Raw genomic sequence first — 21,647 nt, 5'->3', positions numbered from 1 at the left:
CAAAGGGAGGCAAATGACATTTACTTGCGGTTTGCATAATCTCATCTGTATTTATAGCCACAGGAATTTTGATGAAAATCTTTCCTTTTCCTTCTCCCTTTTCCTTTCCCTTTCCCAATACAAAGACCCTGTAAGGAAAAGAGTTCCACAGAAAATCTGAAAATTCATAATAGTGACTCACATTTATTATGCCCCATCCAGACTTTTCTTATGTAAGGCTGAGTCACTCATTAGCTGAACCTTTGCAAAGAAAGAAGAAAATAAGATTTTTTTCAACATTTGTTCAGGTCTCAGTTTTCTCAGTTACAGCAATGCAGGTTATGGCTTCACCAGAATCTTGATTTAATTCCCTGTGACTTCTCTCTCTCTCTCTCTCTCTCTCTCTCTGTCTTTAGTATTTCATTTATGCAGCAGCACCCTTTGGGCCAGCATTTGCCTTTTCACTTTGACTTGTTTAAAATAGATAAAAGTTACTTAATTGGAAATTTGCTAACCTGTAAGACCCACAACAGAAGGGCTCTGCCCAAACAGAGGCAGCAGTGATCTGATTTGGCTTTTGGGCTGTTACCTGGTACGATTTTAGGCGAAATTGGTTCTCTTGCAACACCTTCTTCCATTTCACATGCTCTGGACATTTCATATTTATTTTCCAAAGCCCCCACAACACATACGTCACTGAGATATATTTGTCTCCCTGTGCATATAAGTTGTGTTGTTTGAGAGTTATTGCTAGTTTGGACCTCTGACTCGCCCTGCCTCGTATATAGCCATCGCTCCATTAGTTGCCTACCCTGCCCGATTTGGGGGAAACACAGTGGGTTTGTGCATCTGCTGGTTTGCTCTGAACCTGAACAAGCCTCCTGAGGGCTGCCGTTCCAGCAACACTTCTCTCCAAACCTTTCCTGCCACGCTCTATGACTGCAACACGTTTCACCTTTGTTTTCGATCAACACTTTTTGAGGTCAACCATTTAATGTGGAATTAGAGGAAACTATGATCTTCATGGTACCCTTAATATTTTTTCACCTTCAGGTTCAAATCACACATTTTCTCATCATGTTGCATGTCATAGTGCCATAGGTGTCATTGTCAAAGCTCGTTTATGATGTTGGTGGGTATTGTCTAGATGGCAAAACAAACAGATTTACCAGATTTTCCCAAGAAGAGGATTTAGGAACCCATGCGACTTCAACAACCCATGGAAAGATGATCAAGAAAAATAACCTGCTTTGGACTTCTTAATTACATAGGAATAAGCAATGCAATGTCTTTGTCCAGTGGGAAAACAAAGCGAGCATTTAAAGTTGTGCTGGTTGGGTGACCGGCAAATAAATCACATGCAGAGCAGTGAAATGTAATTTCTATTTTGCAAGGATTTCATGCTTGTGTTTGGATGTGTATGCCCCTTCACTGCTCAGTAGACAGCAGCATAACCTTGTGCAAGCTTCAGTGTGTTGCAGCTGCCAACGCACTTCACATCTATTTGGAGGGGAAGGTCTCCGGGGTTAGGCAGAGAGTTCAAGCCCCACGTTTAGTTTGAAACTCATCCTGCAGCTGGCTCCCACACCTCTGAGATTTCTATCACTGTGTCCCTGGAAAAAAAGCTGTCCCAAAGTGGCAAATCACTGTCACATCTGCTCTCTATCAAAAGCCAGTCAGCAATTACATACACCTAACTCATTTAGACACTTGCATCAAGTAGCTACGTTGATACAAACAGATGGGCACCAAATATTTGGCTCTAAACGAGGAGATGCTTCAGGCAGAAATGCTCACAGTGAGGCCATGATTTCAGAGAGATGTTAAGCCAGGATAGGACAGCGGTCCCATCCTGCCCTTACCTGCCCTTTTGCTGGTGTCAGCTCAAGCATTTGTGCAGCCTCATGGTCCACAGGGTGAAAGAAATGATCCAGTGAAAGACAGCCTGTCATCAGCAAAAAATAAAGGTAACTCTCAGCACAGACAGATGGCCTAACCCCCACCACTGTGCAACCCCACCAGCATCTCCATGGCCACCGTGGAGGAGGTGGCAAAGCCCCCAGAGAGGGGTGAGTCAGGAGACCACCAGCCAGAGGGCACATCAGGATGAGATCTCAGAGGTCCAAGCACACGTGCACGTTTTTTCCACCTAAGTTGCAGTTGGACTTGATGATCTTTGTGGGTCCCTTCCATCTGAACTATTCCATTCTCACGTAAATACCTCTGACTGTTTTGCCTACTGAGTACATTGTAAATGAATAATTTGGATTGCATTTTGCCTTAACCTAACTGAAGTAACAGTGACTCACAGTAACTTGCATACGTTTCTTGTCCAAAGGGTGCAGGGAAGTGCAGTGAATCTGCACACTGGAGCTCTAGATCACCGTCAGAAGTGCCCAAGCCTTGCAGGGCATTTTCCAGAGCACCCAAAGGGTAAAGAAGCATGCCACAAAGAAGTTACATAAGACAGTGTGAGAGATGGCACTGGAGGTCAGAAGAAAAATAAGTGCGTGCCACCTACCCCAGAAAATATGACTCGTTGACAATTTCTTACATAGAGGCAAGCTGCAGGAACAGGGATTTCAGCCTCTTAGCATCAACGCATTGAGTTGAGCTGAAAACAGAAAGAATATGCCAAATGTTTATTTTGAAAATGAAAACTGATCTGCTCACAGCCAGTTCTGCACTTTGCTTTTCTGTTGACACAAAAGGGTCAATATTTGCTATTCTCTGGCTCCTACGGGCTTGCCACCAATACATATTTGCATGGAGCTCAGCACTACCCAGGTTTCTTGACAGTAAGCCAGAAGGGCACAAATGTACTCAGAGGTTTTATAAATGACCAGGAAATCCCTCTCCAAAGTACTAATTCTCATAGACAAGTGTTTTGAAGTACTCACCTCATTTAGGTACAGTGTAAATATGACTTTCAAGAAAAAAAAAAATGTCCTGTTTTAGCTGTAGATCAGCTTGAGTGTCAAAATGAACTTCTGAGAAGCTCCTTCTGCATCACATTCTGCCAAGCAGTGCTGGTGTTGCGGGCCAGGATCAATTGAAGAAATGTGAATTGCATCTACCTCATTGAATCCTGTTATCATTATTACTTCCCAGCTCATTTTTCCTTCCCAGCACAAGGCTTTCTGAGCACAGGACTTCACTGAGCTCCTGGTAACTTGCCATGCACGTGCACAGAGCTAGCATTTATCAGGCTTTGTTAGAGGGACACCGAAGCTTCCGTGCTTGCAGTCCCTGTTCGCACACGCTACCTTTGTGTGATGTTAATGTGTCATTGAGCAGTCCAGCTTCTTGAAAGCTGCACCAGCAGCCTCTTTGGTTCATTTTTTCCATTTATGAAATATATATTTTTAAAATGTTGTATTATCACAGGTTCTTGTTGTTAGCAGCACATCTAATTCCACTGAGATCGCATTTGTTTTGGATGTGGCTGCCCATCAAGGAGTTTGCTAATTCTTTTATTTTCTTCTACTAGTATTAATGAGCTAATGGCTCACCTTCACGTTTTTGGTGTCTTTGCATTAGCATACTTTGGAATGAACTACACAGCTCCAAAAAAAAAAAAAAGTGCTAGAGACTTAAATTAGTCATAAAAGAGATTACACATTCAAAATAAAATTATTCTTTCATTTGTCTCCTTAGGAGTTTCTTTGACAAAATCTGAAGACACGGCAACGCCTCCCACTAACTTGTAACGTGTTGACTTTCATTTTTAGGCACCAAATATTGGAGAATGAACACTCAAAACTACTGTCCTGCTGCTCAGCTTCCCTGTTCATCTCTACAGAAGAGTGAAGTGTGGGCAAGGACAACAATTATTAACATAGCTGATTTTATACAAGGACTAAGTAATTCTCATGCGAGTAAAACCTGACTCCAAAGAGGAACTATTCCCAACTTTTCATGCATACGTTAAATGAGGAATGAGCAACACAGGTAGGGAGAGAAAAGGGCTCTTCTCTTTGTCCCCAGTTCTACCCCTCATTAAAGCAGTATTGCTGAGGATGCTCACAGTGCAAGTCTCTGCCCACTCCCTTTGGGGATGCGCTGGCAGCCTCTGGGCTCCTCTCACTGGTGGAGGCTGGGACCACCGGCAGCATGGAGTGAGTCTGCAGCTCCGAGTTCAGCTTGGGGAAGCTGTCATAAACGTGGCAAAGAACAAGCTGGTTTTAGCCTGACAGGCATTAATAGAGCTTAAGGTATCCAGAACAACAGTTTTTTGTCTTTTTCAAGCAACAGAGTACCTAAGAAATATCAAAGTGCATCTCCAACCCACTGAGCAAGTCTACCTCAGTATATACCCTTCCAGCAGGAACTGGAAATTTCTTTTAGACTTTTACCCTTCACAGACTGCCGTGCTTTTAAGTTTCTCTTTTCATCACGAACTTGACTTTCTCATTAAGCCCTCGTATATTTGAAGTATCTGTCAGGGACACTGGGTGAAGTAATGCTGATGACTACATGTTCCCAGTAATCAATACCTAGCATGCATGTGATTTTAAAAAGAGAGAGAAAAAAAAAAGAGAGAGAGAGAGAGAAAGAAACACTAATATTATTAGGGCCATAAGTTTGGGGGGAATTTGCCCATGCTCTGTGGTAGGTTAAACAGTTTCAGGTTGAAGAACTTTAAGAAAGCAGTCTACATCCAGTCTGACATTTTTATGACATGTTTAACTGAGGAGCTTATAATTAACTTCCGAGGCACATTGTTCATTTCAGGAATGACTGGCCATCTCTCCCACCCATCCCTGCCTTTGCCCAGTTTACAGCCTGTGACTGGAAAAGCTGAAGTTATAACAAACCTTCTGCTGGAAAGGCAGAAGACTAAATTGGACTTAGGGGGTGAAATTTAATACAATACTGTTAACTCTGACAGTCATTTTGTAACACCAAAGCTGGAAAACAGTGCTCTCAGCTCTCTGATGTTCAGATTTCTCCCTCTGTAAAATGGGATTAATAGTACTTACCTATTCCACAGACATGTTGAGACAATTTGTCTACCACAATTTGAAGTCCTCATCTGAGAGATGCTTCAACAAAGCAGATTATTATTAAAATCACAGTCTTTTTGGAAAAGCAGTTAAAAATAATGCTTTGTATATTCAAGTGTATGCTGTAGTCTTTTTTTCCACTGCTGGTCTTCATTGTGTATTTCTTGTGTATTTTAAGAATGGCATGGCTGCAAAAAACATCTGCCTGAGATGTTTTCTTTTATTCAAACAATACCAAAAAAACTGGGCAGATGAAATGGAGGGAACTCTTTGCCATCTCTTGGGTCTTTCCTTTCTCACCAGGTACAAGCCTAGAAAACAATAAAGTGGAGCACCATAAATGACAGAAATCTGCATGCCATTGTCTCATTTGATGCTTACTGCAGAGAACATGCATTTTACAGTTTTCAGTCATCTTCTCTGCATGAGTAATGATCCATTTTGTGGCTAAGGATCTCTACTGGTGGCAAATTAATATGTGTGGATTCATTAAGCATGTTTTCCCTTGAATGTGTGATTGTTTCGCTTCCCCCTCCTCAGAATACAAACAAATGCTGCTGTGCCTCACCGCAGTGTGAATCAGTAGGATCTTCCAGTTTTGCAGGCACAACCAGAAAACAAAAAATGACACATTTTTCACACAAGTTAAAAATATCTCAAAAACAAACCTCTTTGTCACACAGGGCTGGATTCTGATCTTAGAAAACGCATGAAATAGGATTAGATCCATGGAACAGAAGGAAATTATTCTGTACTTCCCCTAGAAGGATTTTGGTCCTCTGAAGATATTAAATATGTACAATCTTCCTCAGCTTCCATCTTCTCCCTGCACTGCCCCACCACCAGCCCGGGTCCCACCAGCTCCTGCTTCTTGCTTTTCCAAACCACATCTGGCATCTTTTCACCTCACTTTCCCTGGCCACACAAACACACTTATTTAGGGAGAGTCTTTACTTGATGTTATACAACTGCAAGTTGTCCGTCCTTCAAAGGAAATTATGTAGGTATATTTGAACAACAATTAAACAACATTTAATATTTGGAATGTCTTTCAAATAACCTTATGGTAAAAGCCAAAGAAACCGCTCCCAAGCAATTGCAAGTTCCTGTGTGGCTGACATGGATTTTACCTTTTCAAGTGGAAATGCACACCAGGACAATGAGCTGATAATGCATGGTCAAGCATAGTTTTGAATTTCCTCATAAATCTGGCATCATAAATTTGGTACTTGCACAAACAAAAAGGAAAAAAGAAAAAAGAATAAACATTCCTATAAATCTTGGAGTACTTAACCTGAAGATCAGAACAGTTCCTTGAGTAAATATGTAATTAGAAAGTGTTACAAAGTTCAGTTAATTTACTTCAGAGACAAGAGTAACTCCATTGGAGCTTTTCTGGTCCGTCAACTGCATAAATACCTACAATTAGATTCTTTTTTTTTTTCTTTTTTTTTTTTTTTACCAGACAAGACATGCCATGAATCCACTGGAAAAGAGCAATCCCAGCCCTAGCCATATATTCATTTGATGCTTACGTAGCATTTCATTAATATTTTGAAATTATTGGATTTCAGATCTTTTTATGAACAAAAGACAAATGACATCTCCCCATCAGAACCAACCTGAGACATCAAGCTTCTTAAATTCCATTATTCCCCCATCCTCTGTTTCTTAGAATATCTGAGCAGCGACTGAACCGATACATTTAAAATTACTAGGGAAAAATGATTTCTCGGCTGTCACTTTGCCAAGTTTCACTGTGAAATGTGTTTTTATATCTCCATTATGAAACTCGGCAAGTAGGGAGCAAAGACCAAGCGGCACTGGGAGGGATACTGAGCTGCAGTCACAGCGCAGCAAAGCAGTCCACTGTGGATCATTCATCCGAGCCTGCACCCATGTGCGACCTGAAATACCAGGTGAGGAGCACTGAGGAGGCTTTCGGGGCTGACCAGAGCATCCGTGTGCATCTGCCTGGGCTTTGCAGCTCCGGTGAACGCCTTGAACAGCAGCAATTGCAATTTTGTGATAGTGCTCAATGGCATAGCCATTTTCTTTCACGCTAAATATGATCTGAGGTAAGGTGCTGAAGAGTCGGCAACTATGACATTGAGTGAGTCTCAAATCATACACGTGGTTTTTACCAATGTCACTGTCACTTGCTTTTTCCTGATTCCACGTACACATTAGTAAAAAGTAAACCATTTTACTGCGAAAACCATCTTGACACTACTGGATCTCAGATCTTTTTATGGACGTAAGACAAATGACGTCTCCCCATCAGTAGCCAGAAAGGCCACTGTTTGCCTCAACTCTGTTATTTTTAACTTTAAACTTCAAAAACCAGTTTGCTGTCTTTGAATCTGATTGACGCGTTACAATGAAATGCACAAGCAATTATGAAAAACTTACCGTTTCTTGCTATATATGATTGCTTCATTATTTCTAGCTGTTGAACTTGGATCGACTTGGTGGCATGAACAGATTTTCCAACAGGTAATCAACTTCAAGAGAACGCCTGGAATAATTTTTGCTGGCTGTTACACTGAGAATGAGTCTCCTTCCATTAATTAATCACTTTGGGGGAAATGTTTCTTTCTGAATAAACTCATTATTTTTAAACACATGACATTTGGCTGTATAAATAAGCTCTAGAACTGTGATTTAAAACGTGTGCTTACTGTAGGCATAGTATGCCACGGATAGCAGAGCCTCCTCTGCATTTTCTGGAATGACTTCATCTTCTGATTACAAAGAAAAGGAGGCAGGGAAATGAACTGACTTGTGATTTCACCCGCTTATTATCAGGATTTAATACTTGCATGACTTTTGAATCTGAAGATGCACATGAGGAAACATCAACTGTGTACCCAGAGAGACTGAAGCATACTCACAGAAAGCAAAAGCACATCTAAAGATGACAAAACCCAACCAAACCCAAACCAAGATGCAACAAATTAGTCTTTGCTAACACAGAGATACTCCCTCAGGCTCCACTGCACCAGTTCAGTGACAGTCATTCAAAGCTTGCTTCATTTTATGCTGGTTTTCACACGACGAGGCTTGGGCAGATGTTCTCTTCCAAATCTGGTTTTACCATCTGAGGATATTACTACCCACATTGCTAACGAAAGGTTACAATCTCCCAGCTAATTTTATCTCAAGTGTATTGAGATTTCTCATCAGCAGAGCTGGGTGGAAGTCTGCCTCCAATACAGAGGCTGAGTTAACTACACCAATTAACAAAAATAATAATAATCTCGCTAGTAAAATAAACGCAGAGTGCTCAGTAACAATTTCTGGCTGCAAGTCTAAAAAAGCCAAAGAAAACCATTTTCCTTACAATGAATTACTAGATGTGCAACTACCTGACCAGGGGAATAGAATTAGTCCTGGTACTCTTTGCCACAAAATGCTGTGGTTTGCAAAAAGTTTACGTTGATTTCAAGAGATGAAATATGTTGATGGAGGGTAGGGCCATCGTTTGCTGGACATGGATGGTCTGGATGCTGAGGTTAAAGCCTCTGACAATCAGAAGGATGTATACCTTCTGTAAGAATTTGCTGCTAGCCATAGATACCTATAGGGCATCTGCCTGACCCAAAAGGGCTGTTTTTATCCTGACAGAGTTGCTCTGAATTAGTTTTTCAGAAGTACTTGTAAGTGAACAGTGGCTTCAAACTCAGTCTGGACCGCTTGGCTTTTGTCTTTTCTCTCCCTGCTTTTTCCTAGCCTTCGTACAAAGGAGGCCTTCACACCACAACAGCCCCCAGCCCATCCAGGCTGAATTCATCGCAAAGTACTCTGCTCCTAAAACCCATCCCTGCCACTTCCACCAGAGGAGGCACGCCATCAGTGACAGAAGCCAGACAGATGCTTTCCATGCCTGGTATGCCAGCCCACACCAGGCAGTGCACACAGGTGGCTACAAATCCAGCCCCTTTAGGGACAGGCAGAGCTCTTGACCGCAAGGAGTGATGAAGACGTTAAAAAGAGAAAACCAAACCAAGATAAAAAATGTTAAAAAGAACACTCTTTGTTTCTTCAAGTATTGACATGATGCTCCAGAGTGTACAATTGGAGCAAAGACTCTGATAATGACGGTTTTTAGGGGTCCCAACTAAAAGCAGCGTTTTTCTAGCCACACCACTCAAGCATCTCTCTCACATGGTCTTACCCTGGGCCCAAGCCAGCAGCAACAAGGGAGCTGGAGCCGTCCTGCCTGGCAGCCCCGGCAGCCTGCGCCCTCGGCTCCCACAGGCCCTTTGAGCAACGCGTACAGGAAGGGAGCTGCAGCTGCAGCTTTGGCTGCACTTCACTCAGAAGGTATGCAGTCACGACTCCAAAACGCCCAGCGCTTTACTGACCTTATTAAAGCACTAGCTAAAACAGAAAAAAAAAAAAAGGGAAAAAAAAGAAGAAACCAAAATTTGTTAAATTCATTTAAACTTTTTTTCAGTCATTTGGGAAGCTCCAGTCTGCATGATGACTACAAAAGCAATGCATCCGACAGACTTGCCACATAATTTGAATGTGTCTGCGCAAGATGAAAATTCAAACCTTCCCTACTTAAGCTATCAATCAAAGTGAAGCTAAAATTACAGCTTAACAAGCAGGTATACATGTTTTAGTTAGCAAATGAGGCAAGCAGGGCACAGTATTTTTAGATGCAGTTATGAGGAAAAGGGTGAAAAATAGAAGGAGGAAGGAAGGAAAAATTGTGTCTCTTAGTTTGGCTCAGGCTTCTGAAGTTTCAGCTAACACTGGCAACGTTTGGGTATGATGCTTCTCCTAATGGCATTCAAGAAGTCTCTCGGACCATTGGTGTGCATGTAATTATACTATAATTTTAAAAAATATATATGAGCTAGAAAAGAGTGACTAAAACCTCCCCAAAACTTACAAATTACTTATGAGCTGCTTTATTAGGTGAGCCCAGAGGGTCAGGATGATCATAAAACACTGCTTTTTCAAGCAGATGCTCACCAAAATCCAATGCACATCAACGTGCCTTCCAGCTGAACCCACAGAGAACTTTGGAATCACTAAATCTGGATCAACATTGAGCTGCTTTTCTCTCTCAAACTATGGAAACGATTTGCCCAAACATAGCCATCATTCATCTCCCCTAATACCATACAATAACATGCCAGTCGCAGCGCTGCTGATCTGACTCTAGTCTGGGCCGCCGGACCCACAGCCAGCCAAGTTTCCATTCCCTGCATTGTATCAGCAAAACAGCTTCCCGTAACGCTGGGTGATGGAAGGAGACATCTAATTTATCTTGCAGGTGCGCTGAACTCGTTGCCGAGCACATTAATGAAAGTGACAAATAGGCTACGGCCTACCACAAAAGCTTTGTGGGTCTGGAACCACTTGCACGAGAGCTCACAGCAAAGCGCCTGTGCGCTCGCTGACAGAAGCCGCAGCTCCAGCAGAGGCATTGCTGCTGCTGCACATCTTTCCCCAAGGCTGCTTGACAAAAGCGCTCACCCCGACAGCTTTAACTCTGCCCATGACGTGACTACACGTACTTGTGCTCGTCCTACCTCTGCTGCGTACCTGTAGGCGCTGCCTACTTCTGCTCGAGAGCAGAACGGAGGAGGCATGTTTTGCTTTGCTGTCAGCACCTCAGAGAGTTTTTCAGGTACCCAGAAAGCAAGTAGGCCCTCATTCCCCAGGTCTCGTGCCCTTGTGTTCCTCCTTGTTCCCCTCTGGTTCCCAAGGTGAGGGCTGCGGTGGGTGCTCCCATGGGGTTCACGGCCCCTAGTCAGCTTTGGGGCAGCTTCAGGACCCTCGCCCTGCCTTGCCTTGTCCCAGCAGTACCTATACAGCTCCTGCTGCTCAGCTGTGGTCCTCTCAGCTGCCTCGCAAGGCTGAGTCACTGCCCTCTGAAGGCCCAGATCTTTCAGAGATAGAAGATACAAGGTCTCGTCTTCAGGGTCATGAGCAGCATGGGAAGGATCAGCAGTTTTGGCTACAGCATTCCTGGAAACACTCATAAGCAGACTTTCCAGATATGTCCTGGATGTTAATTTGGGGCTTAACTCAGAAACAAAAGAATTTTCCCTAGCTTTATTACATGCAAACACGCAGAAACACAAGCGCAGTCACAATTGCATTAGGAATAAATGAGTACATCCTGGCACCCCTTGCAATGAAGAAAACCACAACGGTGGATGCCAGAACTCTGCCCTGTCCTCATCTTCTGGCACATTTTGCTCCTAGGTCCCAATCCTCTGCCTTGGCTAAAGCATATCCACCCATGGCAGCACTGAATTCAGGTCACAGAAGCTGGACATTTTTGCTAGAATTTGATTTAAACTAGAATTGTCCTGGTAAACTGCTTATCATAGATAACATAAGACTGTCTTCTCAAAAGGATGTTGCAAAAACCTGTTTGCAAAAGACAGAAAGTCAGCTGTGAAAAGCTAGCTGTTTTTCATAGTAGAACAGTTTATTTGCTAATGCGTAGTGGAAATGGAAGAAAAAAACTCAAGGGTGCTGCTTGATTCATTTTCAAAATAATCAGCCAAAGTCTGTAGCAAAGACTAGCTGGTTTCATGATATCAGAATCTGCTGAATGCTATTCTTGTTGGTTTGATGAATATGGGGAATGGGGTTCTCCGTTTCTTTTCACACCTCTTTCTCCAAAAGGAATCATTTCCCAAAAGGAATCATTTCATCCTAAATGGCAGCTAGTAACCCACTGAAGAGGGAAAACAGACCAGCTGGTAGCGAAGAGTCAACTTTCTGGCCCCAGCTGGGGACTGAAACAAGAAGCCTTTTTGTATTACTCTTTAGCCCATCCTGGGGTGTGACTCATTGGTGTCTTCATGCCTCATCGAGATGTTTTGGTCAGTCTTTTAATTTTAAGAACAGTCTGATCTATTTTTCCTTTTCTTTCGGGGTGCACGCTGCGTTTTCTTGCAGCTTCTACACTCTCCTGTCTGCTGGAGCTGCCTTGGGTTCAAGACTGCAATTAGGAGGAAGAAAGGTCGCCGAGCCAAACAGAAGACCTGTGGTGAGCTTTTGTCCTCCACCAGCAATCAGCTCAAAGTTAAAGCAGAAGTTGGAACCTCTGAGTTGCTGCAGTCCCGCAGGTGTGAGCAGGCTGAGCAGGGCACAAGGACCTCGCTCAGGAGGGCCTGGGCTTGTGCGCTGAGCACAGGGCAGGGCCTGCACAGGATGGGAACACAGGGAGGCTGAATCTCTGCTCCGACAAGAAATTTTGCTGAAGTGCAGTGAGTGCAGGAGAGTCTGGGGACAGGCTAAGGCAGCTGTGCTTATTGATTTTGACAGGTTTTTCTTTTGCTCAGGAGATTTCAGCTGCAGCTGGCAAATCTCCTGGAAAAAACCAACTTGTCCAGTGGGTGCTAGTAAAAACAGGTCTTCTCCCCAACCAAAGCACCTCAGCAAGCAAACAGCACGGACGAGACAGGAAAGTCTGAGAATAAAGTCAGAGGTAGGAGCGCTGGGGAAGGGAAAAGTAGAACCTGAGAGCAGAGTAAACTACCTGAAATAAAGTCAAAGACATCCATTATGCAAGTCTTGACCTATCCAAACATCCCATTTTAAATCATCCTTTATTCTCTGAAACCTAGTGAGTTCATAGCCTGGATGACAACTCTGGTAGCAGTTCTCACAGCTTTACAAGCCTGGTTTCCTGGGTTGCTTTTCTCTGTGGGGGAACAAAGTGAGTGGAAGCAGCATCTGGGCAAGGAGAGGAATGAGGAGGGGAAAGTTAGGTGCAGATTTCTGATAGCTTGGAGAGAAGATGTGATGGTCAGACAAAAGAAAGGTTCAGTGTGGAAGAAAAGTGAAGGCAGAGCATGAGCAGGCTGTTGGCCACAAGAATACCACAAGGTGTACACACACAAGACTTACAGGTGTTGGTTGGGGCCCCGGCGGCTGAGAGCCATGCTGGTGAACATGTGTTTTGACCACAGTTTTGGAGGTGGATGAGCCCAGGACACACAAGAGCCAGAGGGAAGTGTTCCCCACTGAGGGCCTGCGCTGATGCAAAGACCAATGCGGAGGCTGCCTTGGGATTTTCTGGGTGAACTGAGCCCTCATGGTTGCAGGGAAATTCTGTAGCTATGTTGTTCCAACCGCAAACTTTAGTATTAATTGTGTGTGTGCATTTCCTCTACCATGTTTATCAGCCCGGAAAATTAAGAGATGAGGAAAACAAGTAATGCCATGCCATGCTCCACTGGCTCTTCCCACTTAACATGGAGTGTCACCAAAGCCAGCTGCGATGAATTCAGAAAAGAAAATTTGGGCAGCTGCTATTTCCACTGCAACCAGGCTCATTTGTGCCCACTAAAAATACCACCTCTGATACCACAAGAGCAGTTTACTTGAACTCATCGGAGTCAGAAAGAGGTCTGTCCCCCAGGAAACAAGACTATCACAGAAGAGGTTGTTTGGAGATATTTTTTTTCTTTCTTTGCCTTTCTGCCCTAGCTGTATTTTTATGTGCACTCCAGAATAAGCACTGTTGTAACCAGTTTCTTTCATATCATGGACCCTGGTACTCAGCACTCCTGCTCTCTGCTCTCCTTTCATTGTATTCCTTTTGCCAAGCTGTAACCACTTTTTCTGAATTGACCTCGATGACTCTGTCCAGCCTAAAGATTTGTGAATATCTTGAGCAAAACTGTTGGTCTGTTTCCAAAGCAGAAGCTGTTGTTTGAGTTTTTGCCCACAACATCCTTGCATGAGCAACCCTGAACCACATGCTCTGGAGCACAGACCTGATTTCTGTGTTACTGTGATGGCCTGTGTTACTGTGATGGCCTTTGTATTTAAAGACTAAAAATTCCCACAGAAATTTCCCCTAAATGTGAGTATTTGGGAGGGGGGGAAGAAAAAGAAACCACACAGCCAAAACCCGCCTCTAATAGTTCGCACACATTCAATAGAAGCTTCTAGCACAAATCCATCTCCCCAGACTTCATCTGCATTCAGCAAGTTCCCACTTCCTCTGATACTCCGGTGAAAAAAAGAGAAGATTGTGAGAGGTCTGCGGCCAACGGGCAGAGAGAAGGAAAGAAAAGACACCCTAGGAAGCAAGGATAACCTCTTGATTCTACCAACACACACTGCAGAAATGCACTAGGCATACACCAGCTTTTACAAGCACACATAAATGCTGTTAATTACTTCATACTGTAATTGTGACACGGGTTGTAACTCTGACCAGTTCCACACTGTACATCCAGCAGTACAGGAGTTAAACAGACAGGGACTGAGAACAGGGATCAATTGTTGCAATGCAAGACAACAGGATACAGAGGGGTATTTGTGTGCCCGCGATCTGGACTTGGAAAGGGTATAGGGAAGAAAACAAAAGAAATCATAATGAATTGTGGTACTTCAGGCTTTTCAAATGTGGTGCAAACATTAACTGACAGGATTATCTTGAAGGCAAATTCCAGACAACAGTGTAGGTAAAGAAATGAGCTCAGAGAAATATGCAGCCGGGAAAAGGAGAAAGGAATTTGCTCTGGAAAGAGACTGTTGGCCATGAGGGGTAAACCAGCCCTGGCACATGCCTTAAAACAGATACTTCTGGGGATCTGTGGAGGAGTTCAGCACACAGATGGGAGCTTACGGGAGCAATAGGTCAGGCTCCTTTGCCAGCCACTAGGACAAGGAGGTTTTGGCATCATTAATACCGGATTAACATATTTATTCACAAACACACACAGCTGCAGAAGGAAAGTTCTGACCCTGGGGTGCTGATGCATCACTGTCCTCAGCTCCCCTTCACCAGTGGGCTCCTGGTGCTTCTTCCCACAGTAAGTCTCTTTCTCCTCCCCTACCTCTGAACTAGCAATTTCCTAACTATTAGATTAACAGCACTTCAGCGGAGTGTGAACAATGGGTTTGCACACTACATCGTCCAAAGAGGCACGTGCAAGTCAGAAGAAAGAAGGAACAATACTCACGGCCTGATAGTCTCAACACCAACAGGAAGGTTAGAGTCACCTGTTAAAACAATATATTTGGAGCTGCACTCAGTAAGAATTTCTACTTTGGTTTACTCTTGCTACTTCTATAGTTTCACAGGTAAAAGCCCACTTTGTGTAGAGGTATCTGCAAGAAGTACTTTGCTTTCATGCCCATTTTGTAATGGCTATGAAAGAAGGCAGGGTGACAGAGAACAGTTCGGTAGGAACTGGGGGTTTATATGGAGCATAATAGAGAGAGCTGTGCAGTAACTGATCTGTCAGCTTGACAGCTGTCCTGGAAAAGTAGAATGGGGGAAAGATTTATTTCAGGTTGGCCTAAACTTATTTTCAGTTTTTCCTGCCAAAAGGAAAAAAATCAAAAATTCTGAAAAACATGAGAAATTCAGTCAGGAATAGAAGCCTGGAGCTGTGCTCCAAACTGTGACTGCTGAGCAGAGCTGCCACGCTGTCAGCTTTTGGCTTCTTGCCTAATGGTCATAAGAAAGAATTTATATGGAAAACCATCGCTAATACAAATCATATTTTAAACATTTGATCAGCAATTAAATTTTGACTTCTCAAGAACTGACAACTAATTCACGCTCTGTACCAACAAACTTGGTGTTATTAAAAACATTCCAGGCCAACAATACCAATAATGTCACCAGCATGGTTTCTGTTGTGCCAAGAGCTATATTAAAAAGAAACCCATGCATAGAAAGGAACAAGAAACATATGTAGGTGATTTAGACACACACAATTGTTTGGGGGAGGTTTGTTTTCTTTTGTGATGTCTTCAATTATGAGTCCATGGGAAATCAGTGCAAGTATCGAAATTATCATAATGAAACATTTAACTTCCTAGCTGGTCCATGCAGCAATCATGACAGCAAGATGCTGCCACATCCAACCTCTGTGAAGAAACCAAGTAGTAAGCAGTCATGGCATAGCTCATCAGGCTGCAGCCTTTTCCTCCGAGGCTAAATCCTGGTAGAGACAAGTGACTTGGCTGTTATAATCACTTAGATGAAAGAACTGAAGATTAAAATGAGATACGATTTTGCTTTACTAATTGCAGTGATTTGTCCTTCTACTGGACTTCTCACTTGAAGATCAAATCTGCATTAAAAGCATTAGTGAATGAAGTCCCAGAACACTGCTGTGTGACAGACATAACAATCCTTCTCACTTCTGAAGTTGGGACACACAAAGAAGAAAAAACAAGCTCTACAATTAATTTGTTTCAACTTCTGCGGCTGATGGGCTACTTCCAAGGGCTTCAACAGAAGATAAGCACGTTGTGTGATTTTGGACAATTTTGTGAGTAAACGAGATGCAAACCTTTGTGCTGTGGCGAGAAGGCCTGGCTTTGGTGTACCTCATTCTGTCAAGAGTGTGGGGCAACGCAGCAGAGATGCTGGGAGCCCAGGCTCTGCTCATGAGGAAGCTGCAGGCCACCATGAGGCCTCCCCTCAGTCTATTCTCTGGGCTAAACAATCCAAGTGACTTCATCCACTCTTCATACTTCTTGCCCTCCAGACCCTTCACCGTCTTCATAGCCCTCTTTTGGATGCTAACAGTTTTATGTCCTTCTTACATTGTGGCACCATAACTCTACACAGTACTCGAGGTGAGGCCTCAACCGTGCTTCACCTCAGCAGCAAGGGTGGAGAGGCCCTTCAGGAGAGGAGGGCTCTGCCTGTGGCCCTGGGGACACAGGAGGCAGCACAGGACTGAAGACAGTAGGAGGTGTCAAGGAACCTACTAAATGCTTAAGAAAGTAAATGTAAACAACAAAGAGCAGAGGCTTTATAAAGAGACACGTAATGGGACAGATCTGCCGATTTTGAGAATAGCGGCAAATAAACCCTGGAAAGGATGACGATAGGTGTTAAAGAATAATCTGCAATCTATCCCTCTTCACTTCCGCTGGACATAGTCTAAAGCTCAAGATTTAAGCACTTGCTTAATGTTAAGATCATGAATAAGTTAACTTAGCAGAGATGCAAAAGCAGCACACAGCAAATCAAACGAATAATGCATATTGTATACAGGTGACCATGGGTAAGACTCAAAGGAAATAAAACCACTTATGTTGAGTGGAGGGAAGCAAAGTCTCAGGTGCTGCTGGGGAGGTACAAGGGGAAGGGCACAGAAATCAACACATGCCAACACAGAGGGCAATTATTATAAGGGTTGGAAAAATAAAGTACAGGATACTTGTTCCATTACCCTTCCCCTGTGCTTCCTGCTGCCACTGATGATGCTGATGGCACACTTCATAGCTAACTGTATGCTTCTGCTGAGCTGCAGGGCCTGAACTGCCATCTGAAAAGTTTCCAGCAGAATATGAAGATGCTGGAGGACATCTCTTAATAAATAAATAATTCATTAACTTTGACTAATGCAACCAGATAGGTTGTTCAGCAAGCACTTTGTTTGCAATTAATATGACATGGCACCTGTTTAAATGACTTACATCAGGATTCACATCCCCATATATTGCTAAACCAATTGCACTCTACCGTAACTCTTAGGGCCAAATTTTACACACCACATAAACTGAAGAGCAGGGAAAAAAATCTGCGTTGTTCCCATAAGCAATTGCAAATTTGTATTAACTCCAAAGATGTACCTGTTTGTGGCTGGAGGGGCACAGCCTGAAGCCCAGGTTACAAAATGGGGCTTTCAGTAACCAGCAGCACTGAGAATGTGCATATGCTGCTTTCACATAGTAAGAAAAAGAATTTTTGTGAATGTTGACACTTACTGTTATTTTGATCTCTTTAGATCCTTCTTGTTCCTGAGCTGACCTGTTCACTCAGGATTCACCTGTTGACCAGTTAAGCAAAAGCAGGAGAGCAAACCATGGTCCTTCTCTGCAAAAAGAGAAAATAAACTCTCAATTTGTCTGATGCAACAGAAGTAGTGGGATTCAGTGCATAGGTATGCTGCTAATACCCCATACCCAACCATTGCTGAAATTTCTGCAGCTGAAGTATGTCATTCACATTTTTAAAAAGAGGAGGAGAGCATATTTTTATCATTTCCAGTATCCACTTAAATACACAGCACACAAACTTCACAAACAACAACTTTATAGTTCTTTCCCGTCTATCACTTGCTCATCTAGAATGAAAAGTATCTTTTTCATGTACATCTCTATGTCTGTTCTCCTTTTGCACTTCACAAGAACAAAAAAGATCTGTCCAGTTTGCTGTGCATCGTGTATGACAGGTGTTTGAAGGGAAAGCCAAAATGATCTCATATGCGCCTGTTCTTCCAAGAGCACCTATACTGTGTCAACCTCAGGTGGTGGTGAGTTATGTTCTGCCAAGCCACAGACGGACAGAGCACACCTGCAGTCTTCAATGGTTTTACTTCTTGAATATCTTAGGACAACTTTGGTTCACCCATGCCTGGTGCTTATGTCTAGGAAAATGGCCCCAAGCATGGTGACACACATCAGCTCACCAGCCTTGCTTCTTCACCCCAGACAAACAAGGTACCAAGCCAGAGGTTAGAAACATTTGGTCCCCAGGGTCTACATTATTCAGGTAGACCTTCTGAAATGCCAGAGCTGTAAAGCAAAGCCATAATGGACTAAGGGAGCTGCTTCATCAGTTTAATAGCAGGGACCATGGGCTTTGCTTTCACATCAGTAAGAAGCGATGAGCCCTCAGGATCTTAAGCAAATGCCTATCAACCATCTTGGCAGGTAGCAACTGATTAGTGCCAATCTAAAAGCAGCTTGTGCAATACTGTATCTCACAGCTATATTCACTCTGGACTTCTGATGTATTTTATTAAGTATTCCTTAGAGTCTCTTACAATTTTCCTGCATGAGCTGTAAGGCCACAGTAAAAACTAATATTCAGAATCCTAATGAGTTTCCTTTCCACATTTTTACTTTAATGGTGAGTTTGAAAAGGTCAAGGCAAGGTAGGATTTTAGGAAATAATTGTTTAAAGTAATCTCTGGGTTATTGTGTTTCATTTGTATAAGATAATTATGCAAGATGCTAGATTTTTATTTGATCTCCACACCAATATTTTCATCTGATTATCTTCCATTCAGCTGCTATGCATGTTATATATACACTTTATTCCAACAAATATTCTTCCATCATTGTGAGACCATTTTAAGGTCACTTTTATTGATGTTCAGAGCTGAAGCCTGTAAATCGATGTCCCAGAAAAAGATCCAAATCACATTCTCTGTCACAGGATGTCAATTACTTTAGGTCTTCATATACTCAATATTTGTGCTAGGATTTTGAATACATACTTGAATATAGGGTTCACTGCACAATACATTTCACTGACTTTGTGAGCAGTTACTCCTAAAGCCAGGCAGAAAGCTGACTGCAGTATCTAAGCTCTGTTTCACAGAAATGTAAAGCCCCTTTTTACTCTTGGATTTGAATGGATGAATTCTACCTCTAGCACAGCCTGGCATATCTTTGGGTGTCCCCAGATTAAGGGGGTTTGTTCTGTACTAAAAATGATACAGCCTACTTTTCTCCTCAGGACTCATCGCTGCAGTATTGGACAGACTATTTACTTTGATGATTTTCTTTCACAAAGTTCCCAGGCAGTGGAAAGCAAAACAACAGAAGCAAGCCAACGAAAGCATAACTCCATTCATCTTTAGCCAAATAGCCGCTAGACCCAAACTACTAAGGAATGCCCAGTCAGTGATCCCCTGGTACTGCAGAAAGGAAGTCGTTAAATGAGGGTCATTAAGAGGATCAAAAACAGCATACGGAGAAGGGAATGGAGTTAGTCATCATTTTATCAAAATGTTCTTATGCTTGTCTCTAGAGCTTCTAAGAGATACCTATCTCGCTGCTACTGAAGACAATACAGAAGATGCCATTATGAAAAATTTTATAAGAAGAAACCTGAAAAATCTCTTCTCATCGCTTGTCAGGGGCAGGAAATGTCTGAACTCCAGTAAAATCCATAAGAAAGAAGCATTTGTGTATTACATCAGATCCATCAACTGTATATTGCTCTAGTCAGGATAGCCTGCTGTTGCCTCTAATCTGTCACTATGTTCAATTTATCCAGCAAGGGGTCACTTTGGCTCATTTCCCTTGGTTTTAATCATCTTTGCTTTAGTTTCATCAAATACAGAAAGTGATAGGTACATAGATACTGAGCAACATGACTGACCTGTAACTCCAAAAGACTCAGGCCTTCTGATAATGCTCTTTTTATTTAGTTTCGCTCATTTAAAGATGCAGCCACCTGAGAAGAAGCCCCTGAATTTCATATTGTGTGTCCTTGGAGATGGACCTTTGCTGTTATACAGTCCTAAGTAGGAATCCATACAAAGCACTGCTACAAGAAACACAGTTTTCCCCCAGTACCTGCAAGACCTCGCCAGATCGGTGACCCCAGCTGGCTGCATCACCAGGCTTGGAAGGGGAAGCTGATTCTCAGGCCTGGGACAACGTCGCCTGGTGAAGACACCTCCTTATGACCCTGAGGCCAGGCACAATACCAGGTGTCCAATGGGAAGTCCATGTCTCATGATGAGGTTCTCCTAGTTCACTGCCTGTAAGGTCCTCTATTGAGGGAACTGTATTAAAAGACTCTCTTTTCTTTGTCCCTGCCATGGGGATAGATTTTAGAACCACTTTGGGCCAAATTTCAGAAAATAAGTCCTATAATGGCACCAGCTACTTAAGCTGGGAAAAAAAGTCCCTGTGGTTATACACAGCTTCCTGAACTCCCCTGGACTGTGGCTGGGAGGAATTGCACAGATGCTCATTTGTTGCTAAGTGTCATCTCCTCACCTGCAATTATAAGCCATTTTTAGAAGTTTTCTTTACAAAGACAAATAAGGAACTCAAAAAATAAAAAATAAAAAATAAAAAAATCACTCCACTTACCTGTGCTGTTTAGAGCTTCCCTAAATCTGTCCACCCTTGTGGGGGAGGTAAGCCATGAGATACTTTGGCACACACTCAGAGATTTCGTAAGGTGAGAATGTGGATAAGAACAGTAAGTGCCATTTCTCAAGTAGTTCCAAGCAAGACCAGACACTTTACTGCTGCAAACTGAGGTAGAGCCAGCGATTTCAGTCAGTAGCACTCAGCCAATGGACACGGGGTAAATGTGTTGCCACTGGTGTCCAGTCCATGAGTCATCTGCTACTATCCCTCAGGCCTGCATTGAGCTGAAAATAGATATAACAATATGGAGGAAGCAATATAGGAAGAGAGGCAGAAAAATATGACACGTAATTGCTTGCATTATATTGCATACATTCATGCTGACTTCCAGGTCACTTAGTGAAGTGTTGGCTGGGTAGGTCTCTGGCCCCAGCAATAGTCCTCCCTCAATATTAAGCACAATGATGAGCCCATTACACCATAGAGTCTTGCATATATATTTAATCTACTACCTCATCCCAGGTCAAAGCGACCTGTAACAGACATTAAAAATAATTCTACGATTAAAGCATATACGCTGCTCCATAGCCTGCCTCCCAGTGCATGCACTACCCCTTCTGTCAGCCGTAAGCTCGGTTCCCAGCCCTTACTCATGAGTCCCATGTGTCTACATTTTTCAGCATACCGTGCACATTAATTTTACAAGATCGCTGCATAGGTCTGAAAGTCAGTCTATGTTGAATCACTTACATTAACAGGTCCAACAGCACATGCAGCTCAACTTTCTTGTAAGCTTGCAAA

General features: G+C 42.9%; 1 long non-coding RNA gene across 7 annotated transcripts in view; it reads right to left on the bottom strand.

Moving 5' to 3' along the window:
• LOC106029782 (uncharacterized) overlaps positions 1-21,647 on the bottom strand; it is an 81,937-nt gene that overhangs the window by 42,971 nt on the left and 17,319 nt on the right. For 4 of the 7 annotated variants that reach the window (XR_010830181.1, XR_010830183.1, XR_010830179.1 and 1 more), the window contains 9 exons: positions 20,844-21,130; positions 17,715-17,823; positions 9,163-9,368; positions 7,398-7,503; positions 6,116-6,213; positions 4,962-5,296; positions 2,501-2,593; positions 1,842-1,924; positions 182-240 (listed from right to left, as the gene is read on the bottom strand). This is a non-coding gene — a long non-coding RNA (uncharacterized lncRNA). Of the gene's footprint in view, positions 1-181; positions 241-1,841; positions 1,925-2,500; positions 2,594-4,006; positions 4,132-4,961; positions 5,297-6,115; positions 6,214-7,397; positions 7,504-9,162; positions 9,369-17,714; positions 17,824-20,843; positions 21,131-21,647 lie in introns of all 7 variants that reach the window. The other 3 variants (XR_010830180.1, XR_010830184.1, XR_010830185.1) reach the window with 3 other exon arrangements.

Source organism: Anser cygnoides, chromosome 3, assembly GCF_040182565.1.
Source record: "Anser cygnoides isolate HZ-2024a breed goose chromosome 3, Taihu_goose_T2T_genome, whole genome shotgun sequence".
NCBI lineage: Eukaryota > Metazoa > Chordata > Aves > Anseriformes > Anatidae > Anser > Anser cygnoides.
Note: the sequence above shows the minus strand (reverse complement) of the source record. Positions and strands in the feature narration are given on the sequence as shown.